At 33.1% G+C, this 14,317-nt stretch overlaps 1 long non-coding RNA gene across 1 annotated transcript; it reads right to left on the reverse strand.

Moving 5' to 3' along the window:
• Positions 7,835-10,403, reverse strand: LOC108663375. The gene is made up of 3 exons (XR_001929349.1): positions 10,364-10,403; positions 9,709-9,831; positions 7,835-8,854 (listed from the first exon to the last, which is right to left on the reverse strand). It is a non-coding gene; the product is annotated as an uncharacterized LOC108663375 (long non-coding RNA).

Genomic DNA, 14,317 nt, shown 5'->3' on the forward strand with positions numbered 1-14,317 from the left:
TGTAACAATTGACATAAAAACTTATAAAGGTAGAATAACTAAATTTCAAATCTTAACGTAAATGCGTGAAAATTAACATAACAAGTCAATTAAATAAAAAAATCTAATTTTAGTGAAAAACAAATATTTAAATTTATATTCTCAAAATAAAAGTGTTTAACGATATACAAATTTTAATTTTTAAATAAAGAATAATAGGATAGAAATAATTATAGTTCAAAATTGATATAGAAAAGTCTTGATAAAAAACTGTAAGAATTGACGAAAAACTTATAAAGGTTGAATAATTAAATTTTAAATCTTAATGTAAATGTGTAAGAATTAACGTAACATGTCAATTAAGTAAAAATATATAATTTTAGTGAAAAACAAATATTTAAATTTATATTCTTAGACTAAAAGTGTTTAACGATATATAAATTTTAATTATTAAATAAAAAATAATAATGATAAAAATAATTATAGTTCAAAATTAATATAGATAAACCTTGACGTAAAAACTTATAAAAGTGGAATAACTAAATTTTAAATCTTAACGTAAATGTGTTAGAGTTAATGGAATAAGTTAATTAAGTAAAAAAAATCTAATTTTAATGAAAACAAATATTTATATTTATATTCAAAGTATGTAACGATATTCAAATTTTTATTTCAAATAAAGAATAATAAAGATAATGATAATTATAGTTAAAAGTTACTATTAAAAAGGCTTGACGTAAAGTTGTAAGAATTGACGTAAAATCTTATAAAAGTGGAATAAGCAAATTTAAAATTTTAACATAAATGTGTGAGAGTTAATGTAACAAGCGATAATAATAATTTTTATTCAATTAATTAATTAAATATAATTTTGATATTAAAAACAATAATATTCTTATTATTTAAAGTAAAAAAATAAAATAAAATTAAAAGTTAAATAACTTTTAAAATAAACTAAACAAATTTAAAAATTATCTACGTTGTTATCCTAAAACGAATAAATTTAAAAATTATATATATTGTTTACCTGTTAACCTGTTATACAGGTTTTTATTATTTTTTGAAAATTTTATTAATTAACCTTATAGTAAGGTTAAACTTACTATAGCATTAGAAAAAGTTCTCTTTTAGCAACATTTCTCTGCCTCTATCTCTCTATTTTAACTATAATTCACTTTTAATTCACTCATCCCAAAATCTCAAATATCATTAACGAATTTTATTAAATGATTAAAATGCTCATCAGATAAATAATCCATTTTAGCGTCATTTAAAAGCATATTCATGAATCATTAACCCTTATAGACTCCATTTGATCTTCTTCATCTTCCCCAACCACCAATTGGTTAGGGTTTTGATTTTTTAAGCTTTCCACATTAGTTTACTAATGAATAATCCATTTGACATCTAAAACCCCAAAAGGAATGTTGGTTAATCCATTGCCTTTAAACTAGATCCGGTCCTTTTGAAACCTTTAAAACTGTTTTTGCAAATTGAGAGTGATTAAGAGGGAAAAATTGAGGAAACATCATTGTTGTGCATCAATTTAGTGTTGTTGTGCATTGATTTATCGTTGTTGTGCATCTATGCACTTGTGGTAAGCATTTGAGTGTGTTTTCAATTGAAGTTAGGTTTAAGGTTACAACTTAAAACCTTAACCCTAATTGATTCAAATTTGGCGTTTGGGTTTGAGTTAAGGTTGTAACTTATAACCTTAACCCTAACCTTACAAATTTGGAGATTTATCTCTTGTACGAAATTAGTGGTGTTAAGGTTAAGGTTAAGGTTAAGGTTAAAGTTTGGGTTTAATTTGGTGATTTCCTTAGTTGCAAATTTTTAAAATTTTCATTTCTTATAATTTGTTGCAACCTTATTTAGTTCTAATTTGTTGTAACAATTCTAAATATGGTTGACCTTTTGGTTAAATGAAGAAACTTGTGAAAAATGCCCAAGAAGGGGATCAATTGGATTTTCAAGCTAAAGCTTTCACCTTTCTCTCAAAACCAGTTAAAGCTTTAAACTTTAAGCATAAATCAAGAAAGTAGAAATAAGCTAAGATAATCATAACAAATAAAAAGAGAAAGAGAGAGAGAAAAACACCTAGTCACGATTTTTATAGAGTTTCGGCCTTGACAATGCCTACGTCCTCTCCCTTGGCATCACAAGGAGTTTGAATCCATTAAAGATGTTGCCTTTCTCAACTAGGTTTTGGCATAACCTTTACAATCACTGTCTTTTTAAGGTTAAAGCATAACCTATCAAAAATTATTGCCTTTTCACGAGTTAAAGCACAACCTTTGTCCCTTTTGAAATGGAAGTATAACTAAGTTTACTTTCAAGGCTCAAGTGTAACTTATCTACTTTTTCAAGGAGGTATAACCTTTACAACAGTGGATCATAAGATGAAGTGCTTCTAACTAGGTTGATCGAAGGCTTTGAGTGTAAGAGAATGAAGCGTAGATTAAAGAATTTAAGCTCTAGGCTGATGCTCTATTTTGGAGAGGATTTGTAAAGTGAGAGAGATATGATCTTGAGAAATAAGGCTGTTTTCTCCTCTTGGAATGAAGCTCCCTTTCCTCTTCTTTCTTAATCTCCTATCTTACTTCAGATGGAGCTCATGGAAGTATATATAGCCTCTCAAAAAATCTGGCATTTGGAGAGAAATAGGAATTCAAAAATTCAACTGTTGGAGCCATTTTAGTCAAGTCTATTAGTCATTAGGAATTGAACATTGCCTAACGAGAAGTAGATTCTTCATACCTTAACTTTCAGCCCGATGCTCTCTACTATCCAAGAATCAATCATTTGTCCATCAAAAAGTCGATTTTTCTTATCCAGCTCCAAGGTTGACACATTTCATTTTGTATGAATCGATCATTCATTTTCTAAGATGTCGATTCTTCATGGCTTTTGAGCGTTATTTTTAAATTTCAAACTTTGGTTTTCATGCTCAAATTTCCCCCTTTAACTTTTTCAACAAGTTTTTACCACTCTTTTAGCTTTTTCAACACGTTTTCAACCTTTCCTTCATTTTGTCTTAGGAATCGATCATTGAAAACTTGAGAAGTCGATTCTTGCCATCTAATGCTTCTCCATTATACTTCGCGATCAAAGAAATCGACCTTTCACTTCATGAGTGCTCGATTCTTCTAGTCTAGTAGCTTTTTGTTTTGTGAGAATCGATGGCCCATTCCTTAACAAGTTGATTCCTTCCTATTGCAAACAAAAAAAAATAGCTTTTTATCTTTCAAAGAATCAATATTTCACTTTCAGAAGTTGATTCTTTTTTGTTGGAACTTGCTTTTAAAGCATTCAAATAATTTTATTTTTCACCAACAACTTTAAAAACTCTTTAGGGAAAGTTCTTTCATTTCAATGATTTTTCTTTTAAGCTTACAAACATAATTAAATCATTGAATTTTATCATTGCAAAACTAAAGCCAATTTTAAAGCTAACAATCTCTTCTCATTTGATATGATAAAATTAATGGCTAAATTTACAAAAAGCTCCCCCTGAATTTGTGCTCCTCTTGAACAATTTAGAAGGAAAAAATTTCAAAAGCACATTCCAACATTTAGAAGAGAAATCATAGCAAATTTATCCCATACTTCTCCCATTTTTTTGTTATATCAAAAAGAGTGTAAAAACAGAGGGTACAATTTCAAAGCTCAGAAAGGCATAAGATCATTGATAGCACCAATGAAGCAGATAAGAAATAATGCATCAAAGAAATAAATAGGCAAATCAGAGAATAAACATAATTGAAGCATTCAAAATGAATTGATCATCAACTAATTTACAAAAGATCATAGTATGCATTCACAAAGTCACATCAGATATACAAAATAACATGAGCAATGATGCAGATGATGCATGAATACAAATGCCATGTCTATGCAAGTGTAGACTGTACGATAGCTAATTTGAGTTAAAGCTCTTAATAAGATCAATGTTGGTTGTTTGTGGTAATTTGTCATGCAAGTCCTATTGATTTTGAGCTAGTCCCCTTTGGTTGTTAGTAAGGGCTACCATTGTTTTCTTCATTTCTCTGACTGCTTTATTCACTTTGTTAATGGAGTGATAATAGTGATCAAATAGATTTTGACAGTTTGGAGTATATGTGGATGTCACTCTATTAAGCTTGCTTTTAATTTTGAAGATTCCTTCTTCAATTATCTTTCCTTGTTTGTTAACTTTGTCACTTAAGAATTTGTAGACATCTTTGTAATGACTGCTCCTCGATTGCTACCAGCGTCCGAGTCTTGCGAGAGAACCTGCCAAGTCCTGAACAAGTCTTAATTGAAACTTTAGTTATTACTTCATATTCATGCCATCAATCTATGAAATTACTTTGAACCGTATAACTCTTTGTAATAAGATTTGTACAAAAGTCGTAATAAGTCATCTTAACCTTTATTCACCATAATTGTAAAAATACATTATAGTCTAAAATCTCCAATTGTACATTTATATTAACACTATTTACAAACAATTATGCTATGAACAACTTGACCTCTAGCAGCAGAGCGACTCAGAATAAAGTGCTATGAGATGCCTTCACCTACTCGCGGTAGACAATATGTGCCGATAAAAGCACGCTAGGTCGATCACTATCTGCAAAAAGGGAGATAAAGGGGGTGAGTCTCACAAACTCAGTGATCATCGGCTCCGTGAGCAGGGCGTAGATGGGAAACAAGCTTAGAGTAGATCATTTAAACAATAAGACCAGAGTATAAAATGATAACCTAACAAAACCAAATAACTAGTAAGGTAGTAAAAATAATGTTGTAAAATCATAGTGCAATACTTTCCTTGGCAAACAATGCCGAAAACAAAGTGTAGTAAAATAAATTTCAATCCTTGAAATCATTTATTCCGTTCAAAAATACAATAGCCGTGTAAAAGCACATACGCTCCCAAAATGTGTGACATGTAAAAATAATTGTGTACATCCACATATATCAACTCATGATCAACATATAAAGCATTGAAAGCTTTCAATCAAATAGGGGAGCTACGGAAAAACATTATCTCTCCACCATGTAAAAGAGTACGAGTCTAAAAGCTCTCAAGGCTCTCAAATAGGTAATCATAGATAATCAAATCGTGGACTCTCTTCCACGTAATAACAATCTGGGAGGCCCCCTTATACTGGATTCCCACAGCCATGGAAATCTCGACAATGTTGATTGACATCGGAGAAATCATGTGGTCATAACTACGTATATCAACTCGTGGCCCTGCCATGTATAACAACCCATGGCCTGGCCATGTAATATCACAGACCGTGGCCTAGCCACGTCTAATAGCCCGTCGGTGACCCAAAGGTTCTCTAACTAGAGCTCACTTGTGCACAAGGTCACATTATCCCGATGTGACATTCGGTCTACTCTTGATGCTCGCGGTTTGTCAAAATTGTTCTCAAAACCAAATCAAGGTTTCAGAGACTTTTGCTTTAAATCATTTGAAAACAAGGTCCGATAACCTTTCAAATTGCTTTTCACATTAAAATGCATGGTCTAAACATTTGTATAAAGATTAGACTAAAACCAGCTTTCAAAAATTTGCATTTAAACCATTTAACAAGGACATTTAACTATGGATGTCACACAAAGATACAAGGCACGAATTTGATGCAAAACATTGTAAAAGGGCTTTTATCTCAATTTCTAAAACACTTTACATATATGTATATATATAGTATACACAAACAACTTCCAAATCAATTTGCATCCACAATTGCCTATTGTTTCACCAGCTCATGCTTTCCACAATAGCAGTGTATAAAAATTGCAAACTATGTATTTAAATCACTTATCATTTTCTAGCAACTCAAGCTTTCCAGAAAAACAGTATAATGGATTACAAATCCATTTAAAAATCGCCTACCGAGGCTAACAACTCATGTTATCCACAATTGCATTTAAAAAAACCGACAACGTTTATTAAATGTATATCAATATATAGTTTATGGAACTTTTGAAATAGATACCCCCTATTCACCTTACAATGTCGAATATAACTTCGCCACTAATATTTGTTGGTCCCGTTGATATGTGCTAGAGGGGGGGTGAATAGCACAATTTGGCTCTTGACAAGGTGTGGAACTAATTTCCAGAACAAAGAAAATAAAAACAAAGTAGACAATGGATAGCAATTTATAGTGGTTCAGTCCAAGACCTACATCCACTACCTTGATTATCCAACCAAGGATTTTCCAAACCAAATCACTAAAATAGTGGAATTCACAAGCTTCCACCAAGCTTTTACAATGGCTTTTCGCAAGCTCAGCCACAACCTTTACACTAGTTTTTCCCGAGCTAAACTAAAACCCAAAGTGGTTTTCAAGGCTCAACCACAACCTATAACATTCAAGCTTTCCTAAGCTTGAACAACCCCTTAGAGTGACTCCCTCACTCTAAGTATATAATAAGAAGTGGTAAAAAAAACTACCTATGATCATTGGATGATCTGATTGGTACAGGATTGAGTGCTAATTACAGATGCAAAGAGTAGGCGTTAAAATGCAGACAAGTGTAATGAAGCTTTTCTGGTTTTTCAACTTTCTATAGCTCAAATCTCATTCAAGGCTTCCAAAACTTGTTTCTCATTGTTGGAAGACCCTTTTATACTTGGAGATGCAACTCTGATGGCAGTTTGGCAGTTTATATCCATTGAAAACAATTGAGGATGAGTTCTAGCAGTTAATCTATCTTGTAGTGCTCTGGTTCAAATTGCAAATAGAGAGCTCTTAGTCTACTAACTTGGTTGACTAAGTTGATTCTGTTTCTGGTTTGCAGATTCTGGCAGAAGGCACTTAGTCGACTGACTTGGTTGACTAAGTTGATTCTGTTTCTCAAACTCTTCAGCCTGTCATTTCTCCAATTTGAAATTTGGTTAATCAATGTTCTTCTTTATTTCACCAATAAGCTTCATCCGTGTTATTTAGTTACATCTTGTTGATTTTATCCCTTTTTTTCTTTCAAAAATACTCTTTGAAGATTTAAGAAATTAATTTCATATATTAATTTTCTGCATACTCAAATAAAGGAATTAGACACAAATAAATGGGAATGTTTTATTATCATCAAAAACTAATGGAGCCAACAGTCTTTCCCTTTTTGATGATGACAAAACATTCCTTGATTAACAGCATAGTGTCATTTTAAATTCTTTTTAGTTTTTTTGCAGGAATTGAGGATTGCTCCCCTTAAGTATAAGCTCCCCCTTAGTGTGTGCATATTTTGCTTATTTTGTTTCAGCCAATTTTATTCTTGTCACATAGAAAATGACATTGTACATTTAGAGTATACATATGTGCATCAATGTAGAGTGATTTGCAGCAAGTAAGTATTAACAGATTTGTCATTAAATTTTCAGCAGTAAGTGTTGTCAAATTTTCATCAAAGTTCCAGCAGCTGTCAATCAACTTATTGATTTCAGATTTTGTATACATTATTCATGTTTCAATTGATATGCTATATGCTTCATCTATAACTTATTCTCATCAGACATTATATAAACATCATCTATCAGCATGTAAATCCATATCAACATATTATTAGCAGCAGATTTTGTTTATGATAGTCAACATATCAAAACATCAGCAGACTTTAGTTTACAGCAGTTAAATATCATAAACATATTAGCATTCATGTTTCACATACATCCACATAAATAACAAAATTAGAGTTGAGTGTTTAAGTGCCACCAAGGCACAAAAAACAGTTAATTAAAAAGTATTTCGAAAATGCCCCTAGACTAGTTTTGCTTTCTATCTCCTATTTCTCTAATTTCATGCACCCCTGGTTCTGCATTCTTTCCTTTTCTAGGTTCTTGGTTCCTCTACCCTAACTTTTTTTTATTTTTTAAACATTATTCTCTGGTTTCTACTCCCCTAGTACCATATTACTCCCCCTTTTTGTCAACATCAAAGGAAGGGGATTCTATTCATCGGATGAAGCAAAGGGTGAGGATTCAGTTCCATAGAAAAGGGTTAAGAGGAAACGGAGAGGGTTTTCGGAGAGGAGATGACTTTCTAGGAGAGGATTCTGGAGAAGATTTATCTGAAACATGAACTGGACTATGAGGAGAAGAGGTTGAAACTGGTTTGGACTTCTCTGCCAATCTGGAAGACTTTCTTCTTTTGAGAAAAGTTGTCTTGGTTGCCATAGTCTTCCTTCATTTGGTTGGTTGTGTTGCCTTAGTTGGTGGTGCTGTGGTGGCTTCTAGTTTCCCTGTTTTTTCCTTTAGTTTGGGATTTGAAGCAAGTTTCTTTCCTTTTCTTACATTTGCACCAGCCTTCTGAGTTGTTGTCTTGATAGTGTCTTTTTCAACATGTTCCTTTCTGACCATTTGATGAAAAATGTCCATAATGGAAACTTCCTCTGAATTTGGAGAAGAAGCCTGATGTTTTTCAATTTCTGCACCAGCTACTTCAGTCCCTTGTTTTGAGTCATTTTTACTTTAAGGTTCAGGGGAGGGTTGTCACAGCCAAATTTTCGGGCCATGACCTGCTCAAGGACCCAATAGGCACAGCCCACTAGGCCCAAGCAAGCCTCTCTATATGCACTTGTATATTAGTCCATCTATCTATCATATTTCTTTAAGATCTATTCTTAATAGTGTTCAAATGTCAATTTCTTCAAATGCAATTCATAAAACCCAAGTGGATGTTCACATTGGCATCATAGTTCGAAATATACATAGATAGTCTATCCAATGTATTTTATCAATTCACATTGAGCATACACAAAGACCTGGACCGTTAGCGGAGTGACTTTGGATGGGGAATATGACTACTGAATACCAGGATACCTGCCGAAAGATGGGCATACATGGGCACCTCAATCTACGTCCTAACCACCCCTGAATCTGAAAACATGAAGTTGAAAACGTGAGTATAAACTTAGTGAGTGAACATAAGAAGGGAACAAGCAACGTTAAGGAAGGTTTAGAAATCTTGATGCACTTAAGTTCAAACACTGCAATTTAGTTTATTTCTATTTAAAAACCCCTCATTCAAACCCTTAGTCGTTTAGTCACTTGATGACGAAAGACTCATGAACAACAAAGAAGTTGAGAAGTGAAAACTTTAGTAGAATTCAAGCAAGTCAAGCATAATAGATTGACTCTCACCGCAACGAAAAGGCATTCTCGTTGCAACGAAATTCTGTCCAGATAAAGTCCAAGGGGCTTTCATTGCCACCGAAAAAATCCACTCATACCATATTGCACATTAAATTGAACACATTGACAATACTCAAGTTTTCAACAGACAATGCAATCACATATTAAATCCAAACATCTCTATATAGTAAATATATATATATATAAGCACATACACCACCGTTTTACCCAACTCATGTGCATCCCCCCACATCGTGCACATAGCTAGAGTCATCGTGTGCATCATTCCATATCATGCACAAGCAATATCATCATCCATCTCCTTCACCACCGTCATCACCGACAGGTGCGCACTCACCCCGCACAGCACGGTTGCATTTTGTCACACAATGTATCATTTATGACATAGTATATATATATATACATTGATATTATACAGAAACACATGGATTCATCACACCATCCATTTTATAGCATGAAAACATTTCATAAAGGCTTGTTCCCGTGTGAGTTTTGAAGAAAACCAATAAAACGTTTTAAGGGATTCAATCAAACATAAATGTATATATTCCAAAACATTTTAATGCAAGTTCACTCACCTTGTAACAACGAGATATTAAGTTGTTATTTTTCAGAGGTGTCTCTAACTATTTTCACTGGCCGATCGCTTGTTATTTACTCTGACACGCCACCCCAGTACTCTAACCTGGCCTTTGCACTTCCTAGAAATAATACCAACTCAATATATTTAATTACATACATATACGGGCAGCACTCCAATCAATTAATCCTTACTCAAATTTATATTTTTCATCCTATCATGAAACTATCTTTAATTAACTCACATCTTAATACATTTTTACCAAAATTAGTTATATCCATTGCTTACGAAATTCCTTAGATTATATCACCAGTAACTTATTTATGATGTCAAGTGCCTACTTCAACATTTCTAAATAATTTTTGCCCAAATTTATCTTATATTTCCACACATAATCCACATATATGGCAACAACAATCATTCACACTTTAACTCGATTATTTCCTAGTTTACATGCATCGTTATCTATCTAACTTTCAATACTTTGTTTCTCAATCCTTCATCTACAATATGCCTTTTTCATTTCTTTCAAACAACATGCCATACAATCTTAATAATTTTCAACTAGCTTAGGCAAATAAATCTTTTCAACAACCATAATTCCTCACAATATTCAACTAACCGTAGGCTTTAAAATATAGTGTTAAGCTTACTGTTTCCTTTTCCACTTTGAGTCCTTCATGTACCCATGGGTTTATTGGCTTACATGTTATCAATTTTTCTCCAATCAAGCCAATCTTTGCTGCCACAAGACATTTCTCTAAATCACTAACTCATTTCCAAAGACTACTCAAGCCAAAAACAAGAATTCTTACCATTCCTTGCTTAAATCACCAAAACTAAGCTTTTTCTTCCTTTCTCTTTTTTTTTTCTTTCTTCTCCTCTTAGGGTTTAGATGTGCTGGAAATTGGGGTTAAAGGCTATAAATTTAGTGCTCAAGAAGTTTGGAGAAGAAAGGAAAAGAAAACATGGAAAGGAAAGTGAAGAAAACTTGATTTCATGGTGGATAAAGAGAAAATGGCATAGAAGCCTCAAGAATGGCGTGGAGCATGGATGAAGAAGAAGAAAAATCTGGTGGGGGAAAGGATAAGGTCGGTCTTGGCCTAAAAAAAATTAGAGTCAAAGCTTCCTTTGGAAGCTTTGACCAAACTTCACATAAAATTACCGTTTTACCCTTTTTGTTCCTTCCATTTTAATTTAGTCCTCCCAACGCTCATTTAACTCCAATTTCCTTCTATTACCTTTTTCTACACATGTACAAACAAATTATTAAGTTTGTACTCCAACGCGATGTCCCCATAATATTTAAAATATTTATTTGCCCCGCGCTATCTTTACTTAATAAAGACACGCAGCCCTATTAACGTCATTTTTCTCCAAAATTCTCTCATTCTTCTTCTCCCCCACTTAGATTGACCATATACTCATTCTTAATGGAAAATTTTGACACTGAATAAAATATTAATATTTTAATATTTTATTCCAAAAATTTCCTCTTGTCTCCTCTTATCCCCTTGGTACCCAAAATACCTTATTATGTCTCAATTGACTTCCGAATCACTTTTTATCTCACAAATTCTTTTTCGATAAAAATATTATTATTTTATTATTATTTTCTCGTGCGCGAAATATTTTATCCCAAACTATTCCTTTCATCTTTCATCATTTCTAAACATTATAATTAACCTCAATTTGCATCCAATAAGTTTTATTAGTCACCATATCAAAGTACGGGGTATTATAAGGGTGATTTGGCTGGTTGTTCAACTCCTTGTGGGAAGTCCTTAGTTTGCAGAACATGACTGGCAGACTTGTAGGTAGAGCCTTCAGCTTGAGTGCCAGAACTTGCAGACTTCTCTGCTGGCTCTGTTGAATCTTCAGCACCTTGCTGTGCAGGTGCAGTGCTGGATGTGGCAGAACTGTTTGTAGCCACAGGTTCAAACGCCATGTTTTCCTTCTCCTTCAGCTTGTTTTCCAATTTAGTGATTTTATCTTCCATTTTTTGTAGCTTCACTCTTTGGTCAGTTAGCTTACCATCAATCCTCATAAGCAAATTAAAAATCATCTCATTCGAAAATCTGGAAGGAGCTTTTTCAAGTTGAGCAAGCAGACTGTGATCTTTTCTTGGGCCAATTTTGGAGGTTTTGATAAACTTCTCTCCATCGAGCACATTCCCCATCTTAACTAAGCTGCCATAATAAATGGCTTGGTCTCTGATTTTTACTAGGTCCATATCATACCGTTTAGCCCATATTCATTTTTTTCGCACAAGGGATGTAATCACATTCCCATATGGCAAATTGACTTTATCAAATCTGTAGGCACTTCTCATTTTCTCAATCATAAATCTCCCCAGATTTAGAGACATTCCATTAAAAGCATGCTCCATCAGCCAAAGATCTTGGAGGTTGATGTAGCTAAGATTTCCACTCTTCCCTTGAATATTTGCTGCTATAAAGTAATGTAGTATCCTAATCTGTGGATTGATTATCAGACCTAAATTACTTTTAGAGGAGTATTTTTCTTTCCTTCTAGTGATGATCTCCCACAGTGAAGACGGATCATATTTTTCTGGAAGTTCAAATTCACCTATTTCACCTTCTATTTCCAGCAGGTTTCCTAAATCTCCAACAATCACAACAAACTCTTTTCCATTCAAATAGACATTCAAGCCATCTTCTACATAGTCATCAGAATATACTAATTCTTTTTCTTTCAGAGCAATGCCAGAGTAAAGTTCTTTAACCAAACTTGGACTATATGACCTATTCTTAAAGGTGCTGTAACCTTTAAGTTTAAGCTCATCAAAGTACTCAAATAGACTGGTTTGGATTTCTGCATTTTCCTTAAAACTCTTCCAATCAATAAACTTTTCGCAGGAGATTGGTGCATTTTCTATATTCTTGAATCTATACTCATGCAGCTTATTTCTAAATTTCAAAGAAAAAGAGCAATTGATACCTTTCTAGAGTGAGGGTTCTGTATCTTTCTTCTTGTCTATTTTCTGCTTATTTTCTCTTAGTTTCTCGACTATTTCTTTCACTGAAGCAGGCATGCTTTTCTGTTTCTTCTTTTGACTTTTTGTTCCAATTGCTTCCTCCATTGGCTTTTTTCCTTTCTTTTTCTCTAATACTTTTTTACTCTAAGATGTCTAGCCATTTTGGTTCTAGAAATTTCTGAAGGTTTGAGTCAATTTTAGAGGCAACTAGGAAGATTTAGGCTTTTATTTTTAGAGCAACGGATTGCAGAGGAGAGGGAAGAAGATGTTGGCAGCAGTTATTGCTCAAAAAACTTCTCATCTTCCTTTAAGAACTGCCATACTTTTATTTCTTCATATTTTCAAATCTCCCTTTAAAATTTTGATTATTTACCTTTGGCAGCTCTGCTCTATTTCTCTTTACACCCGATAAATCAAATTTTTACCACAATTTACTCCTATATCTTTAAACTCACTGAGTCTTATTATTTAAGGATCTCAGACCACTCTCAGTTGACTAAGAATTCCTTAGTCGACTGAATGCATTCTGTTTTCATTGTGAGAGCCAAAGATTTTCTTATAATTCCTTCATATTAACCATCCCCAAATTTCTTCTATTCTCACAAAATCTATCTTCACTCAGTGGTTTGGTAAGAATGTTTGTTAATTGATGTAGAGTATTCACAAAATCTATTTTAATGTCATTTTTCACTACATGGTCTCTAATAAAATGGTGTCTAATTTCAATGTGCTTTGTTCTAGAATGTTGCATAGGATTTTTTGATATATTGATTACACTTATGTTATCACAGTATATTGGTACATTATGCATAATTATTCCATAGTCTTTTAATTGTTTCTTGATCTAAAGGATTTGTGAACAATAACTACCTAATGAAACATATTCAGCCTCTACTGTAGATAGTGCTACTGAGTTTTGCTTCTTACTGGACTAAGACACAAGCATCCTTCCTAAAAATTGGTATGTTCCACTAGTGCTTTTCCTATCAGTTCTGCTACTAGCAAAGTCAGCATCTGAATATCCAACTAAATTAAGAGTTGAGTTTCTAGAGTACCATATTCCTAGTTCTTAAATGTCTATGAGGTATCTAAAAATTCTCTTAGCAATTGTTAGGTGTGATTCTTTAGGCTGTGATTGAAATCTAGCACACAAGCACACACAAAACTGAATATCTGGTCTACTTGCTGTTAGGTAAAAAAGAGAGCCAATAATACCTCATAGAGCTTTTGATCTACATCTTTACCTTTTTCATCTAAATCGAGTTTGGTGGATGGACTCATTGGTGTGGAAATTGATTTCAGCTTTAGCATATCGAATTTCTTGAGCATATCATAAGTATATCTTTCTTGGTTGATGAAGATTCCTTTCTCACTTTGTTTGATTTGAAGACCAAGGAAGTACTTCAACTTTCCCATCATGCTCATCTCAAATTCACCTTGCATTTTCTTTGCAAAGTTCTTGCATAAAGCTTCATTAGTTTCACCAAATATAATATCATCTACATATATTTGCACAATAATTAAATCATTTAGATATCTCTTAATGAACAATGTAGTATCGATGCTGCCTCTATCATATCCTTTTTCAACTAAAAATTTTGAAAGCCTC

This window comes from Theobroma cacao, chromosome 9 (genome assembly GCF_000208745.1).
Source record: "Theobroma cacao cultivar B97-61/B2 chromosome 9, Criollo_cocoa_genome_V2, whole genome shotgun sequence".
Lineage (NCBI taxonomy): Eukaryota > Viridiplantae > Streptophyta > Magnoliopsida > Malvales > Malvaceae > Theobroma > Theobroma cacao.